Genomic DNA, 10,367 nt, shown 5'->3' with positions numbered 1-10,367 from the left:
TTGCTTCTAACACATGCAGGCGTGTATACGCACCGATCTCCCTACATATAGCCAAGTTGACCATAATTCATTTTCCCCATGCACCGATACACTTACCTCGCTAGTTATGTCTCTCCCTTTCTTGGACACACGACGGTTGATCTTCCTATGTAGTTATGTATGCTTACCACAACCATATCGTGTCCCCTCATCATCCATGCATACCTCCCGACCCGTCTCTCACACGCACGTGCATAGACAGGCAGACATCCCCCCGCCCTCTCTTATTGATATTGCACTCGTACCCTCTGTTTCTCTAGTAGGCCTCTCCCACCATTTGTGAGACGCCACTCCACCACCAACCCTCTGACACTCTACCTTTGTCTTTCTCCCAACCTTATTCCTCTGCTACACATATCCATGCATGCCGATTGATCTCCCTCAATACATAGCTAGGTCTCTCTCCTTCCCCACACATTTACTAGCCGATCGGTCTCTACCCCCTCCCCCCACCCCACCCCCCCCCACACACACACCGATAGTCGAACGTTGTAGGTAGGTATCCTTGCCACGGAGAAAAACTGCACCTCTGCCCTCTCAAATTCCAGTAGGCCAGCCGCCCTGTATCTTTGATATGGGAAAACACAAATTCGATGGCACTCTTTATTGATCGCGCAGCCACACACTTCATCCATGTTGTTCGCACATGAACACGTCGCCGTGTACCCTCTGTTTTAGACCATCCGAGCTCTATTTTAGACCATCTTCATATTCATCCTTATCTTCTCAAATAGAGCCATCTCATGGTGACTTTCAATAGTAAGTTTGAATTAATCTTGACATAGCTTCAAGCCACTCTTTATAAACGTGCCACTTTTGAGCGTCAACACATGCCCCCCTGTTTTTCAGCAAAGCTAGCGTGCTGAAAAATAACTTGTACCGAGTTTGTTCTAAGGACGATGTCAACACTCCATCGGCCATTTATATGCTCTTAGGATGATAAGTATATATCAGCCATGTCTTGTTTGAACTTTCTGATGCAAACTTGGGTGAAACATTCTCAGCTTCATTAACAATCCGATGATAAAGTTCCATAGATATGTATCTCAAGGTCATCCTCCGAACCATATTGTTCACCCTTTTGCTAGGATTTTGTAGATAATCAACAATAAACTTTCTCCAATCCTTAGTTTCACCTTAATAAAAAATTCATTAGTGGCCGAATCTGTGGACTTCGGTTCGGCCTTAACTATGTTGACGAGACTAAGCATCGGCTATTGAGAGAAATGCAATACAACATGATGGACATGGTAGCTGGATGCTTGCTATGCCAATTCTCTCCAATTGTCATGTCTAAATATATGAACAATTATAATGCAACCCAAGGTAAATTTTGCATCTAGACATACCCCAAGATAAACTATAAGTGATTCGTCAAAACATTGATAACCCTTGGATATTTGTTGCACTACTCATAATGAATCACCGAAAGCCTCAATATGTATAGCACCTGTAGCAAGTAAAAGAGTCTATCCGAATAACAACATATTCGGCTTTGATTAATCGTGCATAAAAATATTCTAAGCGGCATGAGGCTTCAAAAATAGTACCATCAGGAGATATATAAACAACACCAACACTTTGGCCATTCTACGAATAGAACCATCAAAACATAATCTCCATAGTACTAAAGAGATAAGGCTAGTATCAATATTATGCATGTCATTAATCTGATGATTAATAATAAAATCAGCTATGATTTGGCCTCTTATAGATCTCAAAGACGCATAAGCCAAAACATATCCAAACAAAGTATAAGCCCCATAGCTAATTCTGTAACTATGAATTGGTCTATGCATCATGTATTCAATGACATCGGTCATCATGTCTCAACTCCATTCAAATATAAATATAAATTTCCATGAGCACGTACCTTGTCTCGCTCTCCAATCAAACCAAGGACAATGTTATAATATTGCACCAGCCATGCATTGACATACTCTTAGGACTATAGATAAATATCGGCCATTACCATGTAAACTTCATTCAAAGCACATATAGCCAAAATAAACAAATGAAATGACAAATCAAGTATTTCGGCCCTTTGGATCAGCAACAAACTTGTAGCTAATCAAATGCATAGTGACTTGGTAATACCCTTTCATGATGTAAGAAATTATATTGCATCCATGGATTAAAATAAGCCCATTGAGGGTTACCAATCATACCTGATGACGAATTCCATGGCATAGGCGTTAATGGCACAGTTGAAGAATATGGACAATGTTTAGACCAAAGATGCTGAAACTATAATCTTGGTCCTTCATAGTTTTCACTCTTTTCCTTCTTCACCTTTGCCGCACTTTTTGTAATGGAGGCTTGCACATAATTCTTATTTTGGGCACTTCCTTTGGGAAACCATGCCATGTTCCTTTCTTCAAATTCTTGTGCACTAAATTTGTGTAATTCCCTCTTTTGCCAATACGATAAGCCGAGTGGGCATCTCAGCTATGATTCTATTTTGACCAATGGCAATTCCTTTTTGGCCTTGTGCACTTTCAACTTATTTTCTTCATATTTGGCAATTTGATTCGCAATAATTGGTTGCTTCGTCTCATTGCCTTTAGTGGCCAATGTCAACACTTTAATTGGCTCTTTTTCATTTGAGATCAAATCTGAAGTTTCACTCTTACGACCATCTCTTTTAACACGGTAAACTTGTTTGACCACCTCTTTCTTCTTCCTTGAGTTTTGGAACGATTCCTTATGATTGAAACAGTCTTTAACATATGGTTGTTGAACAAATGATGATCCTCTCGGAGCTGCATAATTTTGGTAAGGTGGTTTAGAATATGATGGACAGTGTGCCCTCGATTTATACTTGTTCCATGATTGATCTGAATAATAGTCACAATAGGGGGGTATCCATGACATCGACATTGGTGGCCCAAAAGGAGGATATGGAGTCTGTTTGCTCAACTTCTTCCTTCGCCAATCCCGGTCTTCAAATTTATGCCTTGGGGGTGACTTCGATGCTTTTGTTTCACTTGGACGATAAGCACTCTTCGCCTCACTTATATTTTGATATTTTTCTAATAACTGCATGAAAGTGACTTTCGACTTTTTACCTTTGTGCTTACCATTGCCTTTGCTTTGTTTAGTTGTGCGTGCATCGGTCTTTGAATTTTCTCGTTGCCCCCCAGTGCTAGATGTCGCCATTGTAGCTTTGATAGAATTACCATCTTCAAGATTGTTGTTGATGCACCTTTTAACCATATCCTTGCTCAAAGACTTGACCCCGTCATCATCGGTGTGTGCCTGTTGACCTTTAGATGAATTGACTTGAGATAGCAAAGTCAACATTTGATCACCATCAAGACCAATCTGATATGACTGGCCATATGCTCGTGCCTCAACAAACTCCAATCGTCCAATGTTGTCCGATTGTGCGGCTTGATGAATCACGTTGTTGTCTTTGATATTCTCTTCAAACAAACATTGCATTTGTTCTTGTCCTGATGGCTCTACATCGTGATCAATTATAATAGGATTTGTCGATGATGCACCAACGCTGTGATTACCCATGCCCGTACTGAAGGTACATTGTCCATCCGTTAACTGATACTGTGATACTGGTTTTAAAACATAATAACCGAGTAGCGCTAGCTCAGCGCCATCCGACTCGGCTATGCATTGATTTTCATCTTGTTTTCCTAATGCTCTTGAATCGGTTATCTCGAAGGACTTTGGACCTAGCTTTATGTTTCCACAACCAAAACAATTACAGAGTATACATCTCATTTGATACCAAATGTTAGCCAGGCATGAAACAAGCAAGGCTACCCATATGAACATAATTTTAAGTCGGCATAATGGGAAAAGCTTTGGTTGCGATGAGTTATCACTACCAGTCTCTCTGAATGATACCATGTGTTGACTATCATGATTAGTGACAAGATCATTCCTAACAAACAAATTACTCATTTTGATTGGTATTTCAAAATTAATTAGAATCTTACTAACCGGTGCATCAACAATATGATTTTGACCGAATCGAAAATGGAATAAACTATCTACTAGGTGTACCTTTGTGAAGACGTTGGAAGGAAGAGATGGTTGCACCACTAGAACAATACCTTGCTCCACTTCTGAATAATTCTCCAATGCCTCGTCCTCTTTTTCTGGATCTCGTGCTTTACCACTCGGATTGTCTGAGTAGATTTCACTCGGATGCTCTTTGTCAGTTGAACTTGCTCGGCTGCATTTTCTTGTTCTTGATGTTCATCATTAACGGAACTGTGTTCGGCCATATTACTTTGTTCTTAATGCTCATTAATATTTTTGGCACAAAACTCATAGGGTAGCATGTAAGCTCCCTTACATCTAGAAAAATCGAGGACAACCAATTTGCTGTGTTTGTCATTCCTTTGCTCAGCGAAGCTTGCATCTTCTATTTTGGTACACTTGGTAATAAATGGCTTGATGCACTCGGCATTAGCTATCTCAGTGCTCATTCTCGTTTCAATCGAATCCACTGTATTACCCGAGTGAATCCTTTTATGCTGATTTGCTTGCAAAGCTTCTTTTTTTTCTTGCCTTAAGAGTGTAGAAGGGACAACATGGTTGCTACATGGAGAAAGGAACTTGATGTACTCTTGCAAATCTTCCTCTCCACGCTTCTTCTTGATTGCTTCATAAGCCTGTCGATATTCCGCTGGTAATTCCTCAAGGGTAGGTGATGAGGATACAGACCTGGGGTAGGGTCATAGGCCTGACCTACACACCCTACCCAAGGCCACTACCCCAGAAGATGAGAAGACCAAGAATCCACTCGACGATGCAATCACTTGACCAGAATTATCTACCTTCACTCGACCATATGGGAACCACTCGACTACGTCGAATACCAGGAGTCGGTAGGACGCACAACGGCTAGATATTCACTCCTTAGTCTTCATGGGCATTAAGAGTACTTAATGCTGGCGTTACTTGTAACGCCCCTTACTTTAGGTACATTAGTTCCCTTGTAATGGAGGCAGGCTGGGGTCCTGGCGCACTCTATATAAGCCACCCCCCCTCCTCTCGCACAAGGGTTCGCACTCTCTGTAATACAACATACATAATCCAATCGACCGCCTCCGGGCACCGAGACGTAGGGCTATTACTTCCTCAGAGAAGGGCCTGAACTCGTAAATCTCGTATGTACATCTTCGCCATAGCTAAGATCTTGCCTCTCCATACCTACCCCCTTTCTACTATCAGGCTTAGAACCACGACAGTTGGCGCCCACCGTGGGGCAGGTGTCTTAGCGACCTGTTGGTGAAGTTGCAAGTTTTTCGGATCACCATCATCATGGTTTCCGGCGGCGGATTGGCTGAGGGCCGCGAGATCCGTCTCGACGCGCTCGTTTTCGTAGCCGACGACTCCGCGTGGCTCCAAGAAGCTCCCCTGGACACTGAGGCAATCCCCGTCCGAGGAGCGATGCACTTCCGCGCGTGTGTTTGTGGCGTTCTTCTTCAGCAGCCGTCGACTCAATACCAGTCGGCTCCAATGGCGTCCCCCCCCCCCCCGTTGTCCGCCGCCGCAAGCGGTCCGGTCGATCACGGCTTCAGTGGTGGGTGAAACACGCGGTGGCTCAGCAATCGACCACCCACCAAGTCGCGGCAATCGAGCCCGACGAAACTCTCCACGGCTTGTTCGATCTGTGGACTGGCTCCGCAGAGACCGCATCCGAATGCTATAGCAGCGATCCTGCGGCCGAAGTCTTAATGGTCGATGGGCCTCACAGCCCACCTGGTTTCCACCGCGAGGGCGGCGGAGACGGAGGCGGCGATCTGTCACACGCCCACGAGGAATACCGACCCGAGCCCTCTCTTCTCAGCAGGCGGAAGAACTCCGTCGCCGCAACATGGATGCACTCCACACGCCCATCGTAGGAGAAACCCCCGAGGCTCGGGCCTTGGAGGAGGTGAGCTTAGCTAATCTGGCTGAACGCACTCGACTGGATAACCTCCAGCGAGCTCTCGACGAGCGCGCTCAGGAGCGGATCCATGAGTCCAGTCGACGACAACTCTTTCCGCCTCCACCTAAGGTATACCGCACTCCGATTCAGAATCTCACAGCCGCAGCCCGCATAGCAGAGTCGATCCAACCGTCCCAGTCAGAGGCTGGCAGAGGGTTGATGCAAATCCGGGCCCTGCTCAGGGCGGCAGGAGAGCAGAATACAGCAGTATCTCAGTCGCAAAACAGGATTCATAGAAGATCCGTTGCAGCGGACACGGTTCAGTCGGCTCACAGCCCCAGATCACCTCCGCGGCGTGAAGGGTGTGGACAATATGATCATCCACCCGACCATGACAATCACCATCGAGGAACCACGCCTCCCCCGAGGAGTGCGTCGTATGTGCCTCGGCGGAACGATGACAGGCGCCGTCATAGTGGTGAGCGCAGAGCTTCTGTCGACCCAAGGGAACCAGGCTTTGACGCGAGATCTATCCTCGTTCAAGGCCTGGTTGACCGAAACAGGGCGCACAGTGAAGACCTAGGCAGAGACCGTCCAAGTGGCAGTAGAGTGCATGTTTCTGGTCCCGAGTGTTTTAGCAGAGCCATCAGAGTAGCAGTGATTCCACCGAACTTCAGGTTGGCGTCTGGGGTCAGTAAGTTCACCGGTGAATCCAAGACAGAAACTTGGCTTGAAGATTACCGAGTGGCTGTGCAGATTGGGGACGGCAACGATGAGATAGCGATGAAGCATCTCCCTCTTATGTTGGAAGGGTCGGCCCAAGCGTGGCTAACTCAGTTGACTACAGGCAATATTCACAGTTGGGAAGAGCTATCCCAAGTGTTCCTGAGAACTTTCGAGGGCACGTGCAAGCGACTAGCAGGTTTGCCCGAGCTGCAGCATTGTGTGCAGAAGCCGAATGAGACTTTGAGGGAGTTCATCCAGAGATGGTCCGCTTTGCATCACACCGTCGAGAATGTTTCAGAGCATCAAGCTGTATGTGCCTTCAAGGAAGGCGTCAAGTACAGGGAGTTGGTCTTGAAATTTGGTCAGACTGGAGATATGACTCTGGCTCGAATGATGGAGATAGCCACCCGGTACACTAACGGAGAAGAAGAGGATCGACTCCGTAGCGGGAAGAGCAAACCGGTCGGCCAAGACGCCGGTGGAGGTAACTCCAGTCGGAAGCAGAAGCGTAAAGCCGAGCCAGCAGCTCCTGGAGAGATCGCAGCAGTGAATCAAGGAAAGTTTAAGGGAAAACCTAAGGGGCCCTGGCCCCCTAAGAAGGTGAAGGATAAAGAAGGAAATGATGTGCTGGATTCGCCAAGCCACGTCCACACAAAGAAAGATGAAGAGGAAGATGATGGTTATCCCAAAGTCAATTCCACTCTGATGATTTTTGCTGATGTTGAAAGCAAGAGTCGATTGAAGGTCATCAAGAGAGAAGTGAACATGGTCGCCCCTGTGGAGAAGACCACCTATCTGAGATGGTCTCAGACGGCCATCACATTCGACCAGTCGGACCATCCCGCTCATGTGGCCACTCCTGGGAGGCAAGCACTGGTGGTCGACCCTGTGGTTGGGGGCACTCGACTGACCAAAGTACTGATGGATGGTGGCAGTGGCCTGAACATCCTTTACGCTGAAACCTTGAAGGGGATGGGCATTCTGATGTCCAAACTTAGTGAGAGGAACATGAGTTTCCATGGTGTTATCCCTGGGAAGAAAGTCGAATCAGTCGGTCAGATCGCCCTCGACGTGGTTTTCGGTGATTCCAAGCATTACCGTAAGGAGAAGTTGACATTTGAAGTCGTGGATTTCCAAAGCGCCTATCATGCCATTTTCGGTAGGCCAGCCTATGCACGTTTTATGGCTCGACCATGTTATGTGTACCTCAAGCTAAAGATGCCTGGCCCCAAAGGTGTGATCGTAGTAACTGGCAATCGGCAGAAGGCGGAGGAATGCTTTCATAAAGGTTCCAAAATCACTGATGCTCAGATGGCAGCAGTCGAATTGCAAGAGTATCAGAAGAGTGCAGATCCGAGTGATTTGCTCTGAGCCAAGAAGCCCGCCACAGACTCTGCATTTCAGTCGACCGGTGAAACGAAGCCTATTCATATTCACCCGACCGATCCCAACGTTGCGCTCGACAGCAAATAGGAAGAAGCGCTCATCCAGTTCCTCCGAGAGGACTGGGACATCTTCGCATGGAAACCCTCTGACATGCCAGGTCTACCCAGGGGACTGGCTGAGCACCGTTTGCGTGTCGACTCCAAAGTAAAACCCGTCAAAGAGCACCTTCGGCGGTCCGCCGTGCAGAAGAGGAAAGCAATTGGCAAAGAAGTGGCTTGACTGTTGGCAGCAGAGTTCATCCGTGAAATCTACCACTCCGAGTGGTTAGCCAATGTAGTCATGGTTCCTAAGAAGGATGATTCGCTTCGTATGTGCATCAATTTCAAGCATATCAATCGGGCCTGCCCGAAAGATCACTTCCCTCTCCCTCGCATCGATCAGATTGTCGACTCGACTGCGGGGTGCGAGCGCTTGTCTTTCCTAGATGCGTATTCCGGATACCATCAGATCCGACTGTATGGTCCTGATGAAATAAAAACAGCCTTCATCACCCCATTCGGGTGCTTTTGCTATGTCACCATGTCTTTTGGTTTGAAAAATGCCGGAGCCACATTCATGAGAATGATTCAGAAGTGCATGCTCACTCAAATCAGTCGGAATGTGGAAGTGTACAAGGACGACATTGTGATCAAGTCTCGCAAAGGTTCCGACCTATTGACTGACCTTGCAGCAACCTTTGCCAACCTGCGGAGGTACGATATCAAGCTTAATTCGTCAAAATGCACGTTCGGAGTTCCAGGAGGAAAGTTACTTGGTTTTCTCATTTCCGAACGAGGGATCGAAGCCAATCCAGAAAAAGTTGATACCATCCTCCGAATGAAACGCCCCGTGCGAGTGCATGACGTTCAGAAGCTGACTGGTTGTCTGGCCGCCCTGAGTCGATTCATTTCCCGTCTTGGTGAAAAGGCCTTGCCTCTTTACCGACTGATGAAGAAGTCTGATAAGTTCAACTGGACTGATGAAGCTGATGCAGCGTTTGCAGAGCTCAAAACCCTGCTTTCCACCCAGCTGGTGCTCGCTGCACCAATCAGCAAAGAGCCTTTACTACTTTATATTGCAGCCATTGGACAAGTTGCCAGCACAGTACTCACGGTCGAGCGAGAAGAAGAAGGAAAAGCTTACAAGGTTCAACGCCCGGTCTATTATGTCTCTGAAGTTTTGACTCCATCCAAGCAACAATACCCACATTATCAGAAGCTTGTCTATGGAATATACATGACCATGAAGAAATTCGCGCACTATTTCTCTGACCACTCCATTATAGTCATCAGCGACGCGCCACTATCTGAAATTCTGAATAATAGAGACGCCACTGGTCGAGTAGCAAAATGGGCGATCGAACTCCTTCCATTAGATATCAAGTTCGAGGCAAAGAAGGCCATCAAGTCCCAAGCAATTGCAGATTTCCTTGCCGAGTGGATTAAGCAGCAATTGCCGACTCAAGTTCACTCGGAGCATTGGACTATGTTCTTTGATGGCTCCAAGATGTTGAATGGTTCAGGCGCTAGAGTAGTTTTGGTATCCCCCGCGGAGACAGGCTCAGTTATGTTCTCTAGATTCATTTTGATTCCTCCAATAACAAAGCCGAATACGAAGCACTCCTATGTGGGTTGCGTATGGCCATAACACTCGGCGTCCGTCGCCTTATGGTCTACGGCGACTCGGATTTGGTGGTCAACCAAGTGATGAAGGAATGGGATGTCAGGAGCCCAGCCATGACTGGTTACTGCAACGCGGTGAGAAAGTTGGAGAAGAGGTTTGAAGGGTTGGAGCTCCACCATATTCCCCCACTGAATAATCAAGCTGCAGATGAGTTAGCCAAGATAGGTTCAAAGAGAGAGGCCATTCCCCGAAACGTGTTTCTGGAACATATTCATTCACCCTCAGTTCAGGAAGATCCTTTCACCGAGGAGTCACGGCAGCCCAAGAGCGCCACGGATCCGACTGAAGTTGAAATCCCAGCCGTGGTCGACTTAGTCATGGAGGTTTTGGTCATCACTCCTGACGGGACAGTGCCATACATCACTTACATTTTTAGGAAGGAACTCCTAGAGGAAGAGGAAGAGGCTCGACAGATCATCCGACGGTCTAAAGCCTTTACTGTGATAAAAGGACAGTTGTTCAGAGAAAGTGCGACTGGGGTTTGCCAGAAGTGCATCATGCTAGAAGAAGGCCAAATGATCCTCAATGTTATTCACTCGGGGACCTGTGGTCACCATGCGTCCTCTCGGACCATCATGGCCAAAGCATACTG

Source organism: Triticum aestivum, chromosome 7B, assembly GCF_018294505.1.
Source record: "Triticum aestivum cultivar Chinese Spring chromosome 7B, IWGSC CS RefSeq v2.1, whole genome shotgun sequence".
Classification (NCBI taxonomy): domain Eukaryota; kingdom Viridiplantae; phylum Streptophyta; class Magnoliopsida; order Poales; family Poaceae; genus Triticum; species Triticum aestivum.
Note: the sequence above shows the minus strand (reverse complement) of the source record.